General features: G+C 44.8%; 1 protein-coding gene and 1 long non-coding RNA gene across 4 annotated transcripts in view; one reads left to right on the top strand and one right to left on the bottom strand.

Moving 5' to 3' along the window:
- Positions 1 to 10101, top strand: part of LOC142775073 (uncharacterized) — a 45401-nt gene extending 35300 nt beyond the window's left edge. Inside the window, exon 2 of the long non-coding RNA XR_012886659.1 lies at positions 7302 to 10101. This is a non-coding gene — a long non-coding RNA (uncharacterized LOC142775073). The remainder of the gene's footprint in view (positions 1 to 7301) is intronic.
- cpx (synaptic transmission protein complexin) overlaps positions 1 to 22859 on the bottom strand; it is a 406174-nt gene that overhangs the window by 80678 nt on the left and 302637 nt on the right. The window lies entirely within an intron of this gene.

Here is a 22859-nt window from a genome sequence, read left to right as displayed (position 1 = left end):
TAAAATTGTTAGTTAGAGTTGCCATTGTTACAAATATATTGGAAATTCAGCGTGCATAATTTTGAAAGAACAACGGCTAGCTCACATAAACGAGGAAATGTACTATGCAAGTTTTCTTTAGAACATAATGAGCCAATCAGCAACAAAAACCCCGAAAGGAAAAATACTAATAATTGGGGGGACTTGCGTATCAAAACCACGACATCATACGACGATGCGACTCTTAAAATAGCAGCTCTTATAGCTGAATTGTTATAGTGGCCGGTTATAGCTACAGGGAAGCTGAAATGAGATGAGCGGGCAAGAAACGGAGACAGCAAGAGCGCCTGCACGATCCGAGAACACTGAATTAACACACGTTCGTGGAGTGGCCGATCAGGCAGCCGGAAGTAAATCAAATGACGAAAGACTCAGGCCAGCTTAGAAGTGGTTCTTGCGCCGTCCGCTTCTTCTGGAGAGCGTCTCGCGCGTCCAGGCAGTGTACACGCGCCAATTTTGGCAAAGGCCCCGAGAACAATGGGAGACGAGCAGACATTATTAATACAGAACAAGGACAAGCGCGCCCCCTCCCCTTCACCCTCTGGCGTGTTCGTGAGAAATCGAAGAGAGCGGGCAGCGCAAATATATTTCGGGAAGAAAGCACAACTCCCGAAAAGCTCAATCCCATCGACGAAGACGAAATCGACTGGCCACGGCGCGCTACTGAAGACCAAAACAGAGCCATGCACCGAGAAAGGAATCTTTCGCTCTAGAATCAAATGGAGCTTATCTTTGCACGAAGGAAAGCAATAAGTCGAACGTCTGCTTTTCCAGATCGCGTTTTCGCTGTTTCGCGCTGTGCGTCGGGGCACAGAGTCCTCGCTTTTTGTTTTTGTTTTTCTCCTCAACGATAGTGTCGCGGAAGTTCTCTCGGAAACACAGAAATCCTTTATGAACTCTTCCTTAAGCTGCGCGTTGTTCTAGAAGAACTGCAAGGCGACACAACAGAGGCTCGAGAGTCGGCGACTGCACAGCGGGCATGCGTCCGGCTGCGCTTCTCATTACGGCCGCTCCAAATAATTGTGTCCCGGTAAGTCCGTTGCTCTCTCTTAGTGAGTAGCCTTAACCAAGATTATGTTCAGTAACCTGAACTAAGATTATTGCGAAAGTCGATGCTGATCTCGAAATCGATCTGCGTGCACTGGAACAGGCTTACCTGGAGCATAATGTACGTTTGACCATTTACTTTCTTCATCAGTTACTTGCGTTCTTCCCCACAGGCTTCACAATAATAGTTTTATGAGGCGTATCAATTGGTTGTGTAAATGGCAACTTCTTAATATTAGATGAGATTGGAGAAATGATGTTTTTGATCCCAGAAGTCTAGCGAGAAAAGTGGTTAAATAGCGACTAAATGTACAAGGGAATTGTTTCAGAACTTACCTACTTCACTGAGCTGTAGTTTAGCCGATTTTAATGCGGTTTGCGGCAAAAAATTCAGCAATAAGGACAAAAATTTATTGAATTCTGTCATTTCTTAATGTGCAGTGCCGAAAAAGAAGAATTATTAAGAAATAACGAAAACCGCGCAATTCCATAGAATAGGTCGGCTCCTAAAGATTCACCCTGCATTTATGCATTAATATAGAAATAGAAATACAGAAAGAGCAAGAAATAAACAAGAATACGGTTAGAAAAAAATGAAAAGAGTGTGGAAGAGCAAAAAAGGGCAGACATAAAAAGGAAGTAGAAAAAAAAAGAAGGCTGCTTAGCTCCGCTTTTCTTCCAGGCTTGACACCAGCATTGGAAAGCTACCCTAACTTTTTCTGTATGGCATTTTTCTGGATATTCGGTCAGTCATCTGCTAGCAGGACAAGCCTTAGCTGGGCCCCGCCGCGGTGGTCTAGTGGCTAAGGTACTCGGCTGCTGACCCGCAGGTCGCGGGTTTGAATACCGGCTGCGGCGGCTGCATTTCCGATGGAGGCGGAAATGTTGTAGGCCCGTGTGCTCAGATTTGGGTGCACGTTAAAGAACCCCAGGTGGTCTAAATTTCCGGAGCCCTCCACTACGGCGTCTCTCATAATCATATGGTGGTTTTGGGACGTTAAACCCCACAAATCAATCAGCCTTAGCTGACAGCAACTGCCTCGCAGCATTATAGCAATGCGCCTCAAACACACTAATAAGCTTTATCTAAGTTTTATCCTTGTTTGGGTGGTGCCAAGCTTCGCCGAAGGCTTACATAAATAATGACGTGGTTGGTAGTGTTGCCGAAGCTCTAAGGGTTTCGAATGTTTGTCTGACTCACCAGTATTTTTTTTAACAGCTAACACGCTTACAGCGTCTGCTTGCAGAAACAGGGACGTCAAGCTCAAACCGCCTGTATAAGATTTCCTTTTTCGAGGGTAACGAAGCAAGGGTGCAGCTTACTAAAAGGTGGTTAGTGTTTCGGGCCTACAGAAGAAGCATCTACGACGCATGCGCACGCTTCGGAGCTTTGATTCAGTTCGTACGTATTCCATCCCAATCTTGCCCGTTCACAGGCGCGTGTACCATTACGGGGATTCCGTGCAGCCAAACTTTAAACGCACTAGGCACGGCGTACTGCTTGCTGCGTCGTGCTCGTTTCTCATGCTCAAATTCTCCTCAGCAGTTTGATCACGACACAGCGAGTGCTAAGAAGCGCTCGCCCACCGCCGCACGTCGGAGGTAGTCGTATGTGAACCGGAAAGCCTACGTGCGCGGAATTGAAGTACAGTGGATTCGCAGACACCTGGTTTGGCAGCTGTACACACGGCTCACTGCGCGGAGGCTAAACAGGAAGTTACGCCAACACTAAACAGAGAAATCACAAAAGGGCGGCCTCTTACTTGCCACACCTTTTTTTCTTTCACTCGAGCACAAAGCAAACAAAGGTAGAAGTTCCTGGGACTTCCGTACGAACGACTGCTTCAGCCAGGAGCAAAAACGACGTCGCTTCCTCGGAGAATAAGTTTGCTCTTTCGGGTGTCGAGCTTTGTTGGCGGCGAAGCTACCATAGTTCATTTAGACGGCGTCCGGTGGTTACAGAGTCATGTCGCGTCAGCAGAGAGTGTCAAACTGGAACTGGCGCCCCCAGAAATGTGAGCGTTTACGCGTATGACCAGTTTTGCTATTCATCTTTTTAGCATGCTTATATATTTTGCCAAGTTCTGCATTATGCAATGGGTGCGTATTCTTTTTATTCGCTTAACGGCGATAATGACTGAACCGAAAAAAATGTGTCAGCTAGATGTCTGTGCTATCAAATAAACAAACATGTACTATCACTCACTCACCACACACACACACACACACACACACACACACACACACACACACACACACACACACACACACACACACACCTTTGTCCATTATTATAAAGAAGAAAGAAGCGTCTCCAAGAGAATGTGTTGGCTGGTTCACTTAACGTTTTTGGCGATGCGCCTGGCCTAAGCGAAGTCAAGTGCGTATCGCTGCCAGAAAGATCTTCATCAAGCAGTCTTAAGTTGTGCTGAACGGTTAGAAAAAAATCTATCAAGGGAGCGAAAAAAAAAATACTTTCAAAGATGAACAACGTGAAACCGTATACGCTCAGGTATAAGATAGAAAGTGCAACGGCCCACATGAAGTGCCCTTCTGAGTAACACGTTAATTCAATTTGAGTCGTTTAAACTGCACTGTGCTGTACACTTCGTGATGTTACCAGTTAAAAAATTCTGAAAACGTTTTAACCCGGGAAAACTTTCACGGCGGTCGCAGTGCATAGGAGGAGAAAGATCAATGAATGTTTAACAGCTGGAATGAAAGAAGTACCAAAAACTCAGTTTTTTGACTGCCGCTAAGCCTCCTTCGTCACCGAAGCCGTTATCAAACGGATGACACTGCTTTTTAAAGAGTTTTTCCGAAAGTAGATTGCACAAAAAAGCTGCCTATGTAACGAAAGACGACTACTGCATACATCTCAAACAAGTGTGACAACGAGCTTTCTGTCCCTTGCCGCTCTCAAAAGCATAGGAGCGAGCAAAGAGTACAACCACAATCAATAGCTGCATTCGTGTCCTCTCATTGCTAACAAGACTGTGCGATTTGATAATCAACGACATGATAACTTTCATCAGATTAGTCGGCGACGCTCTTGAGCGTGCAAGAAGCTTTACATTGGGCCGAGTGCACGTTGCCAGTGCATCGGGAACAGCGGCAAGTATTTGTTCTTTGTCCTTTCAGTAATCGCGATCATACAGTGCTAATCCCGCAAAGCACTGCAGCTTTGTTCCAGCTTTCTCATCGGGGCCGATGGAAGCGCGGACGTAATTGGAACTATGAGGCTGTCTGCGCAGCGAGTGGATGAAAGTCGGGTAATGAGCGCGTTCAGGCAGACAAAAGTTGAAATGCCTTACCGATCTAGGGTACTACGAATGCGTAAATAATAATAATAATAATAATAATAATAATAATAATAATAATAATAATAATAAGAAGAAGAAGAAGAAGAAGAAGAAGAAGAAGAAAGAACGATGCTGTGGATATGCGTTACTCGTGTTTAGGCCACTTGGGAGTGGGCTGCGCGAGTCTTATCCAGGCACCTGGAGAGTGAAGGAGAGATTCGACGCTGCAGATGGAATAAGCCGTGGCGCTAGAGTAACGCTGCGACAAAAACATAAAAAACAACAACGAAAAGAAGGAAACGAGAGGAGGGAAGAAAGGCAGACAATTGATTAAGGAAGAAAAAGCCAAGGAGAAAAGGGAAGAGCGCGGCGCATTTACAAAAGGCTCCTCAGTAATGAAAGGCTCACAAAAATAAAAAAAGAAGGAAATAGCAAATGAGTGGGAGAATGTCTTTTCGTGGCGATTCCGATTGCAGCGAGGGCGGAAAGGAAGCCTTGCGAGGTGGATGGTGCAACGGGAGTATTGCACTCAACGCACACACCAGGTGGCTCGTTCTCTCCGCCAGAGCATAACGCAGTCCAACGCCTGCCGTTGCATCTAAGCGCAGCTAGAACCAGCGGCAATAGAGAGCCGAGCTCGAGTCAACGAGAAGAAACACCAGCAAGAAGCTCGCCGGCATGGCATGCGATAGTAGACGGAAGGGGAAAGAAAATGCTTTTGCAGAGCCTGGAGGGCCGAGTACACGAGTCCCCCGGAGAAATCAATTGGGCGGCCGCTTTCCCGCCGCCACCGGTAACGAGTCCGCTCCGGCGCATACATATTCATTGCAAGCCTTAGCGCCCAAGCTCGGCCAAGCCGGGAGGTGTAGGCGCGTGCGGCGACGACCACGCACGTTCCGGCACTCACCGCTGAAGCGAGAGGAGTCGGGTGCTTCACGTACCACGCCGAGATTGAGCTGTCGTCCCGTTCACCTCGAGGCGGAGCATCTGGCCCCGCTGCCCAAGTTGCCAACAAAGGGGGGAAAAGAAAGGTGGAAAAACACGTGAGCACGATAGCGGGCAAAAGGAAGTAAGGTGTCATTGCTCTTTCGGCTCCAGAAACGTTGATTCGACGCCGGCTTTCTCTGGTCAGAAGTGAAACAAAACCCAAGTGAGTAGGACGAGACGGGAACATACCTGCCGGAAGACTTTTGATTGGTGTTCGATGCGTATGGCCCCGTAATCGGGCTACAACAATCAACATTTGTACTCCCGTATCCATCTTCGTTACCTGCTCCCCACAAAAATATAAAGTGGCGGTACAGAATAGTCGCATGACGTCACATTTTCATGACCCATTTATTCGCACACTGAAAGCCCCCCCTCCCCCTATCGCGGAAATAAAAACGCGACCCTTTAATCGAGGAACTATACGTATTTCGACTTTTAGTTATACGTAATAGTATTTCGTTCGCTTATTTGTGGAATGCAAAAAAAAGTTTCAATTAAGAAGCTTCAAAATGGTTGCGGAATGGCCTTATTCGATTACTCTTGCCCAACAACTTCTTCTGAAACACTCAACTACTAAGAGGAAAACAGACGGGGAAAACAGTATTGATCAATTTTTTTTGCAAGCTTAACTTTATTCCTCCATTAAAAAAACACTAGCCACTGGTTGATTATCGGGCTCTAGAATGTTTATGATCCTAATTACGGAGAACGGTTTCAGTGATTATCAGTCCTCCCTTCGGATAAAGAAGAAACAGTTCAAGAAGTGACAGAACAAAAAAAATATGCATTCCTTTCCTACCCATCCCATATCTCACACAGGTGTCGCTCTGTCACAGCTACATGACGCATCTTGTTATTTCTATTACAGGCCGTTCAAGATTCACAATCACCCACGCACATTTTTTTTTTTAAATCTCGCGGTAAGTTGTCGGAAGCACAAGAAGTATTAAGCAGATAGCGCAGATATCAATCTTAATAAACAATTCTCTGTTCCCCTTGCCTCCGGCTTCATTTTTTCAAAAATAAATATTACATCTGGGGTTCCACGAGCCTGAATCACAACATGTTTAGGTTGGTTACGGAAATTTTGACCACCTGGTGTTCCTTAAGATGCACTGACATCGCACAGCACACGCGCCATTCTTTACCATTTCGCCTCCATCCAATTTCGACCACTATGGCCGGGATCAAACGCGAGACTTCTGGGGTTAGCACCCGATCTCTCACCACTGCACCACCGTGGCAGGCGGCTTGACTGTTATATTACGAAGTAGCAGCTTGGGTGAGTTGGTAGTTCAAATTAGACATTATTGCACACCACAAACGTGGTGGGCTCCGCATTGTTTTCTCCCTCTGTCTCCGCACTATTCGCGCTGCGCAATCATTTCGCTATTAGGGAGCTTTAGAATAGCGCACCGCGCGCCCTTGCGGTGCGGTCGCTGCCACTGCGCATGCGTCGTAACGCGAGCCGGCGTTCGCGCTCGCGGACCGCACGCGAAAAATTCGAAATTGGGCGCGGCGATCGCGGCCCGCATGTGGCTCGCAAGCGCTGGTTTCGATGCTACGGTGTCGCTGCGATTGTGCGTTGCGGTTCGCAGCAGGGCAAAGGCTATTCACCCGCATCGCTTGTAAATGGTATTCTAAAACTTCTTATTGATAATGGTTAGCTCTTTTGCTACTCTTCTTGACGTCATGGGTTAGCAATGATGAACACACACATGCTTTGGCGAGATGACTGCGAAAGTTATTTAGGCTGTCGCTCGCGACTCGTTTGCATCGAAAGAATGACACAGTATAAAAAAATGAGCTTTCAGGGGCGAAGCTTCTCTTAATGTACTTGTCCTGCGACAGGCGTAACCACCATCTCCCGTACAGTATAATAGATGGCGCTGTTTCATTCCCGTTTCTCATCTCATTTTCCAGATGGCGTTGGTCCAAGAGAAGTGTGTGCAATATAATGGACGGATGCACGGACAGACAGACGGAAGCATGGACGGAAGCATGAATGAACACAGGGACGGCGCACGCGCGGACGGAATCACGAATGAACGCATGGACGGACGGATGAACGAAAGCACAGAAGCATGGACGGACGAATGGACGCACGAATAGATACATGGACGGACGAACGAACTCACGAATTAACAGACGGACGGACGCTTTGCCCGCTTCGATCTCATCATTCAGTTCGTGAATATGCTGTGATTTTTTTTAATACACGCAGTTGTTAGTGTACGTCAGTGAGTACAGTGGATCAGTACACATATATAGATGGTTTGTGACGCCATGGCATATTGTTGACTGAAGCTGACCGAATTGAGTGCTCGGACCCATCTCATGGTAATTTGCAGAGGCCTCATGAGCCAACAACCAAGCACTATAAAGTGAATTGTTCACTTTAATCGGGGCGTGAACAAAACTGAATTGTTGTTGCTTCATCGTTCATTTATTATGAAATATTTGATCGTCAGAAATGTTTACTGACACACACTATCCGGCATTTTTCGCTACCTAAAGGATGTCTAGTGGAACAGAGCGAAACTAGAGGCCTATAATTAGTCTCCAGATGCTTAAGAAAAAATTGTGTGTTGGGCTATTCTATCTTATATTCTGTGCAGGCGAAGCTCATTGAAATAAAAAAAAACAGTAAAGAACAAAGCAGCTGTTAAGGACCCGAACTCATTGAGTTTATAGTCTTAGCGACGGAGTATGAGTATAACGAGTGATTTAAATGGAGGCGAAGGGACGGAAGCCCGTGTAATGAGATGTATACGTGTGCGTTAAAGTACACCAGGTAGTCTCGAATTCCGGCGCCCATCACTATACAACGTACCTCAATTACATCGCGGTTTTCATACATGAAAAAAACAAGAAGAAATATTATTAGAACGAGTCCCAGCGTGTCTAGGTTTATTTATTTACAAATTATTAACATGAAAAACTGTTGATGAATATCAATGCTCGTGCTGTATCAGGCCTGATAAAATACATATCCGTAGTGCCATAAGAATTGGCACTCTGCGCCGTGAGTCGAGACATAGTTCATTGGACGAGAGGGTGCACGTTAAAACATCGCGCTTATCGCGTAAATGCTTTTGTTACGCCAGGCTCAACAATCAAAGAGCTGATTGACTCATGTGACGACACTCCTGTAAGCGCTCAAGTCTTGGGATATTTAGCGACCGTTCGCCCGAGCTCACACAGATGCAATGACATGCGGAAAGGGATCTTAAGCAGCTGCGTTGTCCAAAACGTGTTGCAGTGCCGCGAGTGCACATGAATTGGACCATATTCTTGTCTTACATCGTCCATCGCCCACAAGACAAGTGCTGCAAAAATGTAGAAACTTAATATCCGAAGCCTACAGCATCCAGCTTTGCCGGGTAGGGCCTCTAGAGAGCGGCTGGCTCGAATGATTTTGCCACGCCGAAGAAGGCCGAAGCTGGACAGCCAGAGCGGGAATGGTCCTCACATGGACATAAAAGGGGCCGCGCCTGACGGTAAATGTCGGGTTCTCCCCCGATCAAATCCCGCGTACATGACACGACCACGGAGAAATGGGGCAGAAACTTTCTCAGAGGCTGGCGCAAACGCTCGTACTGAAAGCGAACGCTAGACTTGTTAACGACGCCATAAAAGCGGCCGTCCACCACTTTCCGAAGCTTCGCAGTGCCATACAGCGAGGACAGTAGGCTTCTGGCACGCACCAGGACCGAACGGCACGGGGCTGTACAGAAATACGTACATCGCAGTTGTCATCGGCAATTGTGCCGCCCTTCCCGGAGGGTGAGGGAAAGCTTCGCACCCAAAGAGAGGTGCAGAAGGTTGTCGCGAAAAAGTATCGGCTTGCCCGCAGGCTATGATGTCTTGTTTTCTTGTCCTTTGTCTTTATTTCATTCCGCAACACATGACGAGATGTTGTCTGAGCGGTGTTGATTCTTTGGAGAAGTAAAATGCGAACAACGAGGTTTCGAGCCCTCAGCTGTGACGGCATGCACGCAAGAGGCAATAAGGCAACTCGAGGAAGCGCCGTGAACAAGGGAAGCTGTCAGAGTAATGGCAGCGCACGAACATATAAAACAAAATCAAACAATACGCCAATGTTGTCACGGAGGACATGCTCTCGTTCGCGAGCGTGTTCCCAGAGGCAGCAAGAGACCAATGCCGGAAAAACACGAATTACCCTCCCTTACGTATGCATCACATTCTCTTTCTGCATATCACTGCTGAAGAGGTGCTTTATTAATATTGCTGGTTTGGTAAAAAACAAATTACGGACGTGACCTTAATGCACAATCAATTACGTCTACAGGCGGCCACGGGAAGCAAGATAACACGAGAAACATATTCACAACATAAACGTTGCTACAATGTACATGATTCCACGGCATTATTCTGCTAGTTAGACGTCGCGTTCTTCACATTTTTTAGCTTCTTACTTTCATGTCTATACGAGCCTCTACGATGTTGCTCAAATGAATTCAACTACCACATTTGAATCTCGCCTGTAGTTTTTTCTCTCCACCCTTTTTTGTTCCTTTTTTTCTCTTCAAAGCCGAATTACCCTGCTCAATTCAGAACCCAATTTCCATTCTGCTCATTGTTCTAGCTGGAGTGGTGTACTAAAAAAAGGAGTACTAAAATATAGATTGGATTTCACGTGCTGAATTATAAATTTTCGTGTAGCGAACTCACTCAATAAAGAATCGTTTTGAATTTCCCACCAATGACATAAGCGAAGCTCTGACATGCATGACATGTACACCGTACTGAAAGATGTGCTCTAAATTAAAATTATCTACAAAATGCCTCAAACTATAAACATAACACTGGGACAGGCTCATTATTATATATGTAAACTTTGTATGATGTTTCAACGTTCTCAGGTTCCTTTGAGCCATTAAAAATACTGTTTGATAAACTAGGTGATCCTAGCAAACTAGGTTTAGGAAACTAGTTAAACACTAGGTGATTTTAGAAGGTGAACTTTTACTTTCTGATGAGCCTTCATTACTGCTGAAGTAATTGAAAAGAGAGAGAGATAGGTTTATTTACAGAAAGGCAGAGAGGTCAGCCTGAGCGATAGCTTGCTATAGCCTGCTACTCTACACTGGGAGAGGGGAAAGGGGAGAAGAAAGACTAATAGATGACAATGGTGAGATAGAGAGGTGAGTATATAAAATTTTTTCTAGCTGAGAAAAATTTTATAGCCACGCATAAAGTCCAGTTGCTTCCGAAAATGTTATAACTGCTCTTATGACCACAGTTGCACTCTCTGTGTTTGGCCAAGGGCCCAACAGGTCTCATCAATTAAAGAACTAGTGCGATATCGTTCAGTAGCAGAAATCAGTGTTTGTATTTCACGTGCGTATGCTGGGCACTCACAAATATGTGCTCAAGTGTTTCTGGCACATCACAGTGTTCACAATTAGGACCGGTGTCACTGCGACCGATGATATGTGCGCAACGTCTGGTGTACGCCACACCAAGACGAATGCGGTGGATCATACTTGTGAGTTGCCATTTCAATTTAGGGGGCATGCGGGACCTCATTTCTGGGTCACTGTTGTGAAGTCGCCGGTGTCGCCGTTCCGGTTTGGTCCAGTGCTGAAGTGTGTAGCTGCGCATCACGCAGCGAAGTGGGGCGTTCGTGTTAGCTCGTGAAAACGCAAGGCGTACTTCAGGGGCATTGTTTAAAGCATTTTTAGCTTCAGCGTCTGCCTATTCGTTTCCCATTACGCCACAATGCACGAGAATCCTCTGGAAAGTGATAAGATGGCCATTTGTTGAAGCAACCTGAATAAGTTCTGTGATTTCTATTGCCAAGATGTCATAAGGACCTTGCTTCATGATGCAATTAATGGTTTGCTAAGCGGGTTTGGCATCAAAGAAAATCGTCCAAGCTCGAGGTCGCTCTCCGAAAATAAACCTTATTGCCTCCCGGATAGCGACAAGCTCTGCAGCAGGTGATGTGGTTTTATGGTCCACTTTGAATCGTCGAGCGATATCCATGTCTGGGATGACAAAGGCTGCGGCGGAGGTGTTTAGTGTGGTGGGCCCGTCGGTGTACACGTGCAAAGAATCACCGTATGTTGCATAAATCTGATATAGGGTCAGTTGTCTGAGGCAAGTAAATGAAAAAGTTTACTAGAAAAGTCTGCACTATGAATAAAACTATCAGATACAGCAAGTGTGACTGTCATAAGCCAAGTATTTTAAATTAAACTGTACGAACCGCTACTAAAAAGTGACACTAGTTTCCACTCAGCCTTCACTATGTTTTAGCTAGTCTTGTCACAATGTCATGTCAGGTGGAAAAGAGAAAAAGACAAAGATTTACCATAATAGACAAAAGGAGAGGCTGAAGCTTCTAAATTACTTGGTGATGCATGTGTGAATTTTGCTTTACATAGTGAATTAATGTGCGAATCTAAAGGGTGACGTACCATAAGATTTTGCGTCCATGTTCTTGTGTGGTGTTCTCCACTTGAATTCTACAGTATTTCGATCAGATAATCATGAAAGAGCAAGATTGTCAAGTTGTTGTATTTTAGTATTGTAGCTTGTTTGTTTTTTCTTTTCAAGCAGATTGCAGCAGTGAAATCTTTGTGTATTGACGAAGCTCAACAAATGAATGAAAATTTCAAAGCCTTTCCAGTGCCTTTATTATAGAAGCCAGCAAATATATATTACTGTGTTGGGTTTGGTGAAGGGATTATTGTTTTAGTGAATTTATATGCTATAATTGTTGATGGTATTGCGCGAATGATGACACGTAAACTCTATGATTCCGGTGTTTCGCTCACGCATGGCGCATATTATCTAATTAACGGTGACCGGCGGTGGTGTTCAAATGAATTACTGTGTTACACGTAAAAACTCCGTTGTTTTAAAACTGCGAAAGAGGCATGACATTAGTTTTTAATCAAAAGTTCCTCTCTTCAAGCCAAAATTGTTCGCATTATGCCGCCTGGTGGGCGAAATCATCTACTCTTACGCAACTATAAATTTTATCAACATAAAAATGCTGTATTAGCCGAGCTAATGGACTAGCAAGAAATTATTGTTCGCAGACGTGATCCTAGCCGTACACAGCCTCGCAGTAAAACACCAAGAAACTGAAGCAGACAACGCGGTATCGGGAATGAAGTTCTCGATTTCCTTGTTAGATCTTCAATTCCAAAGCGACAAGTGAACTGGTACTACCGGCGCCAAAGGAGACGCGAAAAGCAGCAAGTATTAGCAATACCATAGTGAGCCCCATGCAGTGGTCATGCTGACAGGCGTGCACATCAATTTTGGCAATACTGCATCATCCCACTATAGTGCAATATTTTCACTTCTGCTCTAGTTTTGTTATAGTGATACATTGGTACCTGATGTGGGCACGCAGAGCGTTTATATTCGGTGTAATTTTATGGTCTCCCTTTGAAAAAACAGAAAAGGAACAAAAGCGAAAGTATCGCACTTTAGTGAGACGGCGCAGTGCTGCCAGTCTCGATGTGCGCGCTTCTCGGTGGCGTTGCATTGACGGCGCGCGCTTATTTCTAATATTTGCCGCTGGTCACGTTTAATTTGGCGTGAACTGTGAACTGTTTCACTACACTTATGTTTTTTTTTGATCGGAGAAGAGTGAAGTATCACAGTGAAGTTCATCACCACGAAGCTAAGAGACACCGGTATTATAATTGTCACCTGGCATGTCATGTGCGCACGCCTCATCCAAGCGCTCAAACTTCTTTTGACGTTTTGCCGCTACAGCGCTACTGTGTGCTCTGCTTTCTCAGGTACACTCGAGTCGCTCTCGAATCCAGGAGGTGAAACTAAGCTCAGTGCGCGTAATTATTGTTTATGAAAACAATAGCCCAACTGCTGCATCTTTCGGCATCGCTTTGAAACATTGAAACAAAGGCGGATGTACCGACAGGCTCGCTGCAATAGCCAGTCATAAACGAGCAGAAAAAAAGAACAAAGAGAAAAGGCAAAAGACAATTTTTTTTTCTAAGAATAATTTGCAATCGCGGCAAGCAAGCATTGCAACTATAGAAGGTTTACGCGGAAAGTTCTCTTTGTATTTCCAGAAACCGGTCGCTCATAGAACGCACACTAATAATCTCTTCCTGCGTACTGCAGGCTTAGTCCCTAAATGAGTGTTTTGTGGAAGAAGAAAAAAAAACGTTTTCCCGAACCACCTCAACCCTTCCCTCTGGCTTCGTTTTTTCCATCGCCTCGGTGGAAACAAAGTGGGATTTCCAGCATCGTACAGGAAACGAGTGGTTTTGTTTTATTTCATATTCTACTGTTTCTCATTTTCTTTATTGAATACTTCTCAACATGATTAAGTATTCAATCAGACGTTCAAACAGCACTACCATTTGTGCACTCGACATTCTATTATCGTGTAAGCGCATAAAAGAGGGCCCTTTATCAAGCTCAAAATGTCATCGTCTTAGCTTTTGAAAGCACTTTACGCGCAGATGTCATTTTTCTGTAAGCCTACTTCAGTTACAAAAATACTTCTTTCTTTTTTTGGCATGTATTAGGTCAGTTTCTATACGCCTACGCCTTGTTTCGGTTGCGAGATGGCCCCTTTTTTATTGTACCTTCTTTAAAATAACATGACGATGGCTCTATCATTCCGGCTGTGATATGAAATGAACACATTTTTGTGTGTGTGTACTACGCCAAGCAGAAATTCTTGCTAGAAATTCAGGTAATCCGGTTGCTGGCATGGAAATGTAAGAAGGCTTTGAGGGAGGCTTACTCTTACTTTCAGCTTAACTCGATTATAATGGCAGAAAGGCCTCGCAGTACATCAGCGCAGAAAAGTCAAACGAGCCCTGCTGCAGTACTTGAAGGCAACATCACTGAGCTACCACCTGTGAAACCATGCACTGCGTTTGCTTTGTGAAATGTGTCTATCCTTGTCTCTCTCTTTTACTCGCTTATTCCCCGTCTCATGTGTAGGATAGCAAACTGAATGTAGTCTAAATAATGTTCCTATTTTTTATATATTCCTTTTCTCGCTCTTTTATTTCATGTGATGCTTATGATTATGTGATGTACCATTAACAAACTACGCAGAATTGCAAACAGCTATTCTAGGTTATGCAAAGTGGTGGGAGACATCGACGCTGACGTGTCACGATGATTCAGCCCAGGCGACAGATGCAAGCACAATTAGGCGCAACGTATAAGTGCACAAGAGGATACTTCTGTTGCTCTTGTGTCACAATGTAAAAGATACACAGCGATCTAACAATGCGCCATCACTAGTTAACTGCAACTAGGTAGGACGCTAAATTACAAAAAAAAGATGGTTTATTTGATACGGTGTTTGACTGTGCTGAAAGGAGGTGAACTAACTTGAACTGATAAGCACTAAAAATATTCATCGCACAAAATAATCATCCTTAGTTCAGGAGATGCAGTTCCGTTTGGTTTTATTTGTGCTGATATCGTTTCTTGTGGTTTTTCATAAGAATAACGAAGTGATAGCGAGCAATCAGCTGCTTAGTTATAAGTGTGGAAGTTCCAAATCGTTTCTGGCGAATCACACAAAAAGTTAGGGTACCTTCGAGCTTCCCTTTTAAGAGTTAAACGCGATAGCGACATCTTGTCCCTAGTGCGTAGTTCAAACACTTATTAGTGCATGAAATATGTTCGAGCTTACCATGTTCCCACTACGTGGGCTTAAGGGAATACTCGCAATAACGTGTGTGCCTTTTGTATATAGTGCGTCACCAGGTTAAGACTATGAAGTCATCATGCTAATCGCATGTGCTGACGCCCGATGATAATGTCCGCTTGTACCACGCAATATTACCGCAATATGTCATGTTGTATTTGGAAACATGTATACAGGACGCGTGTGTTTGTGAAGCATGAAAGGTAGGTACTTTCTGTGAATTTCCAAGGAGAGGAAGTTATTTTCGTTGTATTCACAAGCAGAAGCGTAACTGCGCGATAGAACACCAGCTTACCCCGCAAACGACCCTGGTTCGATCCCCACTGGTACCCATAATTTGCATACTTTTTAATGGAATCTGTCTGGATTTTTCAGTCCCGCCCAAGATGATAATGTTTTGCTCAGAACCAAGGACTCCGACGCCGAAATTTCTGCAAAACAAGCTCTTTAACGCTATCGCGTTAAAAAAAAACAGCCACTCAAATCACATTCTACACGGAGCTTCGAGAGTTGTTTCTGAAGAACTACTCGTTATTTACATGTGCGACATTGCGTGTTCTGCACGCGTGGGAAGGTACACATGTGCTTGGGTACTGAAGGTATTTGAATACATGATAAAAAAACTAACATTTTAAACAGACAAAACAAAAAAAAGGAAAACACGAACGTATGTGTTCTTCACTTCGAAGAGTCTTCCCGCTACGCCAAAGTTTTTTTTTTTTTAATAAAGTGTGGTGCTGCTAAACTTATTCGCAGCTGAAGAAAGCACTGGATGAGACGCGAGCACGATAATATCGACTCCGCCAAACCTCGCCACATGTGCATTCTGTGACGTGTTGCATCCAGGGCGAATGCAAGAGTGGAGCATGAACGTTGAGTGCGAACCAGCGGCACATCGACGCATTACGCACGCGAGTAGCACTGGTTGAGTTCAGGTGGTATGCTCCGCGCGAAAGGTTTCCGGTGTCGTCGAATAGAAGCCGTCATCGACGCAAAAGCGGGAGCGGGGGAAGTTTTTTCGCGCGGTTTCTTCTTTTCTCTTAAACAACTTCGCGCGAAAAACAAGAAACGAGACACCGACGCGGAATGAGCCACGCCGCCTGGAAAATTCAGCGCACCAAGCGCCGGCCCGAGTGGTGATACGACGGGTGCCTGCTGAATATTTGATGCGACCGCGAAGACTGTGCGAGGCTGGGAAAAGTGTTCAGCGTGGCCGCTGGTGCCTTCTAAATCAGGGCGGTCGTGGAGAGGCACCTCGACAGGCACGCGCAACAATGCCACGCTCTCCCACACGTGACACCGTGCTCTCTTGGTTTTACACCGGATTGGAGAATTCGCCTCTCAAGAGAGGCACGATCGGGTGGGCAGATTAATCGGGCGAATAGATCAGTGCCAGCCCGAGACCGACGCCGAGATCAGCCGGGCGCGCTGTCCGAAGCAGTGCCAATGAGGAGTGCGAAAACGTGAGACAAACCCAGCACTCACCTCATCAGTTTGCGAGAAGGTTTGCTGTTCCTTACTACTTTCGTGCTGTTTTGTATTGATGATTCAACGACTGGGACATTTCTCTAACCTTTTTTTTGTTCAAATTGAGGTAAGCCGTTGAAACACTTGCTGGAGACATGCTTCTTGACTTTCCAAGACCGAAGTTAGACAGGAAGTTATGATCGACGAACGAAAAAAGGAAGGCGAAACGGCGTGGTTTGAGAGTTGACAGGCCTGAAGCTATGCTACCGAGCTCGTCACTTTTTTTTGTGCTCCTATATTGATGAAAAAAGAACAATATATTTAAAATGCTTTAGAATGAACAACATCGAAAGAAAATAGCATTCTGCTGCTCAAAGCGTCAAGAATAACGGGTTTCCAAGTTCAACAGAACGAACTGTGAAAGGCACCATTAAAAAAAAAAGACGAGAAGAACACCCGCTGTAGTTCACCGTAGTTACGGCAGCGGTATGCAAAAATAACTAACATTTGGAGCATTTTTCAATCAATTGCAATCATTTAAACGTAGGCCGGAGCAGTAAGGGCTAAAAACGGACGTTTTCTCTAGTTGACGTTCTTACCTTTCCTTTTTGGTTTCAATCTGTCTGTAAACATTTAAATATTACTCAAGGACAGCATCTTTAAAGGCCCCCACGTTGATATGTAGCCTCAACTGAGAAGAGGGTTCCTGCCTGTCAGTCTGCTATTCTTCCTATGTTGTGGCCGTGCATCTATGCTTGCTTCAAACGAAATTTACGAAAAACAGCCCAACACTGCACTCACTGATCTATGAGGGATGTCATCGTAAAACATGTCGAGTTGCGTGTGACAATGACACCAATGGAGGTTTAGGTCCCAAAACGAGGATATGATAATGACGGACGCTGCAGTAGAGGCCTGCCGAACTTTCGATCCACTAGGTGTTTTTAAGGTTCCCTTAAATCAGCGCACTGTGTATGATCACGTCGGATGATTCAACGTGCACCAAAAACCCAAAAACAAGGGCATTCTTGCATTTTGTCGGCGTTGGAATGTGGTCTACGTGGCAGGTATATTTTGAAACAATAATCTCTGGTTCAGCAGCCAGAAGTCATAGCCGGATTGAGCCAGGCAACTGGTAGTAATTGTTTCATTAAAGGCAACCTGTCATTGACGAGAAGCTTCTTGCGTTTATTTTTATTTGAGTAAGAACAAAATGCGTAATAATCACAACATTCATTCTGAATTTGCCAGCACTCCCAAAGTGTGCCGTAAACAGTCTGATATTACACGTGTAATGGGTTCCGCGATTTAAAAACTGAAAAGCGCACCGTATATGTCAACCTTATATGTGAAGCTGCTCACACAATACTCAGGTGGTGACATAATGCATTGACATTCCAAGCAAAGTATACCACAACAAATGCAGTGCAGATTACTTGATTTCTATTTAGGGACGCAGAAAAAAATTCAAGCGGGCGCTTTCTTTTTTTCTTATTGCTTCTACGTAGTAAATATAAATAACGAATCCATAGCCATACTTTTATGTGTACCGAATAAGCAAAAAAGCCAGTGACAGGGAAAATACATTCATGACAAAGTCCTCGTTTTACAAAACGCATCGGTTTTCCTGGCCCTGGGCAGGTGCGCGTTTTATGACGCTCAAAGTATACGCCCCACAAAAGACGAAGCCATTCCGTAGTTCTCGTCTTAGCGCTTTTGAACAGCTTTGACCCTAGAAATACGATACCAGACAAAAATAGCGGTCGCTTGTGGCACTGAGGAATGAAGGAAACCTGCGTGCACCGACCTTCCACGATGCTATCTTCCGGCAGCCGTGAACAAAAAAGCACATTCCTGGAACCTTCTTTCGAGGGGATTTGTGCTCAGCGAGCGCCTGTGGCTTGGCACAGGATTTTCGCCTTACTTCCAAGCTGGAGATCTTTCAGCCACCCCACTCCACGAATGGGACCTAATCTACATGAAATAGACTATGTGGCACCCCAGTGCACGCGGAAAGGCAATTACGCGAAACTTTTCCATCACCTACGGCAGAGGAGACCACGGAATGGGGGAGCAGGCATCGGCTACGCGCCATAAATTGTCGCCCGTGTCGCGGGGTCGACGGTGCGGGAAATCTGACGCGGTCTCGGTTCTACGCGCGCTACAGGCACCATCCCGGCTTCCGCGAGGGGTCGGCGCGTGCATGAGTGTGCGCGAACGCCCGAAAGGGCCCATTTTCGTGAAAATATCCTTTCCGGAATGGGGCTCCACACGCGCACTTCTCCTCAGGCTTCACCATAGATGCGCCATTGCATAGGTTGTGTGCCATTCGCAGACCGAAATGAGCTTCCCAGGCCACACGGAATGTGACGGCGCCTACGCACTGCGTGGCAAGGACTGCGCTACGAGCGCAGCTGAGCACTACTTGATCTGCGCGAGAATTTCGTTTTTCATCATCCTCGGGAAAACAAAAGGTTTTCTCGGTACATCCGGAGAAGAGCGTTCATTTGCGACGGCGAAAGGAATTCCGGCACCCGATTTTTTCCCCGCTCACCAGCTTGACACGTGTGTAGCATGCTATGTATACAGGTAAATGGGGCCTACGCACGCTACATATCCTACGCATGAATGGTAGTGGTTTCAATTTTATTTTTGCATGGACTTCAATAGAACTTATTAGTTTGCGTATCAATAAATAACTACATATATTTAACTTATTCGTAGCAAATAATCGCAGAGCGTATTTAGGTATATTTCATATGAAATGAGAACACGAAATAGTTCCTTTTGCCTAGATTGTTACTGTAGGGTGCTGCCAAGTGCTGCTGTCGACTTGTGTTGAAGGCCATTTAATACCGTGGACAAAGGCGCGCTTCCTTTGTAAACGCTTCATCGATTGGCACGCATTGATGACGTTAGCGCCATTTCACAGTGCGCCGACTATTCCTATGTCCTTTTCTTCTTCCCTCCGAGTCGGAACTTCTTTTTCTAGGGCAGGGATTCTCTTCTATGCTGCGGCTGGTAATAGTTACTGCGGCATAGAGGAGCGCGCGCCAAGTGTCGCTGCGGCGTCGCTGGCCCGGGGTGCGTTTTCGGCCAACCCAGATAAAACACGTGACCGTGGGTGCAACTGCCTGATACGGTGGCAGTTGTGGGCACATGCATCAACTCACGTGGGACAGGTCACTTGCTTTCCGGACACGGCTTCTGAAGATGCCTTCTACGGACGACCGTTGGGTGCGTGCTGTCGCCAGCCAAGCCAACAAAGGCTTTCATGTGAAAACAGTATGGAATGTTGCTAAAACGCTGCCAATTCAAAGGTAGCGCAAAGATTGCGAACGAAGGAACTTGGAATATCGACGTGGCTTCTCACCTATGAAAGCTTCGTGAAGTTCAATGATTTCTAAGGTGTCATCGCCTGAATTTTTGCATCAACACTTCCTCGAAATACTCGCTTTTTGTCGTCTCCAAAATACACAAGACCTTCCTCTTCCCTCCGCCCCCCTCCCCGCAGGGACCACGAAGCATAGTTTCTGTGCTATCTACTTAGATTCCGAACCTGGGTTCAGACAATTCAAACCTTTTGGTATGCTGAAAAAAGTGGGCTCCATCAATTTTTTAAATATGCGAAAGAAACTATGCATTGATATTTTACGGTAAAAAATAAAAATGACAGAAGAGCTCAAACATAATAATGAGTTACCTTAAGAACTCAACCGAGTCACATTTAGAGAAGACTTCCTAAAACTAGGAGCAGTAACTGTGCACGACAATTTGTTTCCAGATTATATTCGCAATAATATTGAACTGTGTTGGAATTTTAAAGGAATTCCAGGAAAATGGTGTTTTAACCCTCATTGTGCATATTATATTACAGTTAAAGAAAGGTAAGAATGTTAGATGTATGAGACGTTATTGGTGTGCAAGGGTGGCGAGGAGACTGAATATACCCGCTAACTAGCAAGTCATTGCTGAATAAAAAAGTGTAAAGTGTCAAAGCGCAATATTTTTTTCGGTTTTTATTCTTATTTTTGTCAAGTTTTGTAATTGTTTCCTCGGTCGAAAAATATATTGATTTCTTATTTCAGAAAATAACTTGAAAAAGCAATTTAGAACTGCGAGAATGCGACTCTTGTAGGGAAATTGCAACTTGGCAGCAATACTGTAGCATTTGCTTTGGACGTGTGTATTGTACACGTGTTGAGAACACAAATTAACGCATCGAAAATTCACGGCGACAACTACAACAATGATTGCAGCATTAAAGCAACAACAATAACGACGACCACAACAATGACAGCAAGTAGTACTACGACGAGAAATTTGTAGACAAAAACAACACTTTAAAAAGATAATTACACTTCAGCTGCTATATGTCTCACACGGCACTTCGAATACTGCGCTCAGAGTGAATAGCTTTATCCCATTTGACCACGAGTAGAGCACCGCCTGGGTCCCTTTCCCCATTAAATAGAGTTATCCGATCGAGATGAGCAAGGAACGTGCCCGGTCATTTTTGATCAGCCTCGTGGAAACGGGACAGGAGGGAGCGGGAGGCAAACGCGGAATTCAAGGTCCACACGGGACTGCGGCCAATCGCTGCTACACACACCGGGCGAAAGTGCCTGGCAGTCATTCTTGGATAAGATTCCTGACCTGTCGCTCCCGGACGACATTCTTCACCTGATGTTTACTTCTCCATCAGTGAGCTATGCCACGCTCTCCCAACGCTTCTCCTAGTGAGCTATGCTGGGAGAGCGTGCCACGCTTCTCCCAGTGAGCTATGCCACGCTCTCCTTATGGTTGAAAAAAAGTCTCAATGAGAGTCCAATGCTTTTTTGTAGCTGATAATAAAGTAAACATATCGCATTTGACAGCTTGAATATTAAACTGTGCTGACTGTATGCCATCAGGCTTAGTGGCTCAGAATTAAATTTGAAACAATATTGAAGTGCATCAAAAAAAGTAGTAGTAATTTTACAAAATTGAGTACTTTGCCAAGTCATGCAATTTATAGTTTTGTCGTCAGACCAATTTCCCATTAAAGGATACATTCGGCCTTTTAAGAACACAAGCGATAGTTAAAGGGCCAACTAAAACCAACACAGAACAAATTTGCCTAACCAGAAACGGTTTTTTTTTTCAAATATACAGCAAAAATAACGAGTCATACAAGACTAAAATTTTCTGAATAAATTCAAAGAATGTTCGTACTTTTCGGTAGTTTTGTTTTTATTTACACATTAAATAACAAATAGGAGCTTATTTAATTCGGTAGTTTAAGTGTGACGTAGTGTGGTTGTATTGCAAATCACCCATGCAAAACTAGAATAAGAGAGTCATTAGAAAAGAATTTCACAACAAAGCTTAGCATAAAAGCTAGTAATATGACGAAATATATAATAGATATTGCTTTTTCGTTGTTGACATTATGACGGCAATCTGCCTACTTGCAACACTTATGGAGGCTTTATGCGGAAACTAAAACGAGTGTTCGAATCGGCAAGCGTGCTTTCCTGTGAGACATAAGTGTTCACAGACGAAGGTATGGAAATGGAAGTGACACAGGTGATAGTGAGTAAATTAAAAACGAAATCATCAGCTCGAGTGAACAAATATAAGATATACTTTATAGGCAGTGAAAAGCAAATGTGAGTGTTGCTAGATACATATGTAGGATGTAAAAAAGTAACAGAGATAAAGGCGTGCTTGCCTGATTGATTGATTTGTGGGGTTTAACGTCCCAAAACCACCATTTGATTATGAGAGACGCCGTAGTGGAGGGCTCCCGAAATTTCGACCACCTGGGGTTCTTTAACGTGCACCCAAATCTGAGTACACGGGCCTACAACATTTCCGCCTCCATCGGAAATGCAGCCGCCGCAGCCGGGAATCAAAACCGCGACCTGCGGGTCAGCAGCCGAGTACCTTAGCCACTAGACCACCGCGGCGGGGCGGCGTGCTTGCCTGTGGTGTCATGCTTATCATTGTTGGCGTAAACGCAAAAACCTCGCTCTTCCTAGAAACGGATCCCGAATTCAAGTGTGAAGGGCTTAAAAAAAATCTCTTCCTAAGCACTCCAGTATTTCAACGGTGAATTTGGGCGCAAATATCACAACTGATGCCGGCCAATGAAATACACTTACAAGCGTGACCTACTGTGAAATATGCGCTCGAGCTGATGCCATGCCATGGTGCTCAGGTAACGTTCCCGGGCAAAGTCTGTGAGGATATTGCCAAGTTTTTAACATGTTTGTGAGAGATACAGAACACGGCGCTGTAAAGAATATCTCTGACAGGAATGTAAATGGCACAGTAACTTCCGT

The sequence above is a fragment of the Rhipicephalus microplus genome, chromosome X (genome assembly GCF_043290135.1).
Source record: "Rhipicephalus microplus isolate Deutch F79 chromosome X, USDA_Rmic, whole genome shotgun sequence".
Taxonomy (NCBI): Eukaryota; Metazoa; Arthropoda; class Arachnida; order Ixodida; family Ixodidae; genus Rhipicephalus; species Rhipicephalus microplus.
Note: the sequence above shows the minus strand (reverse complement) of the source record. Positions and strands in the feature narration are given on the sequence as shown.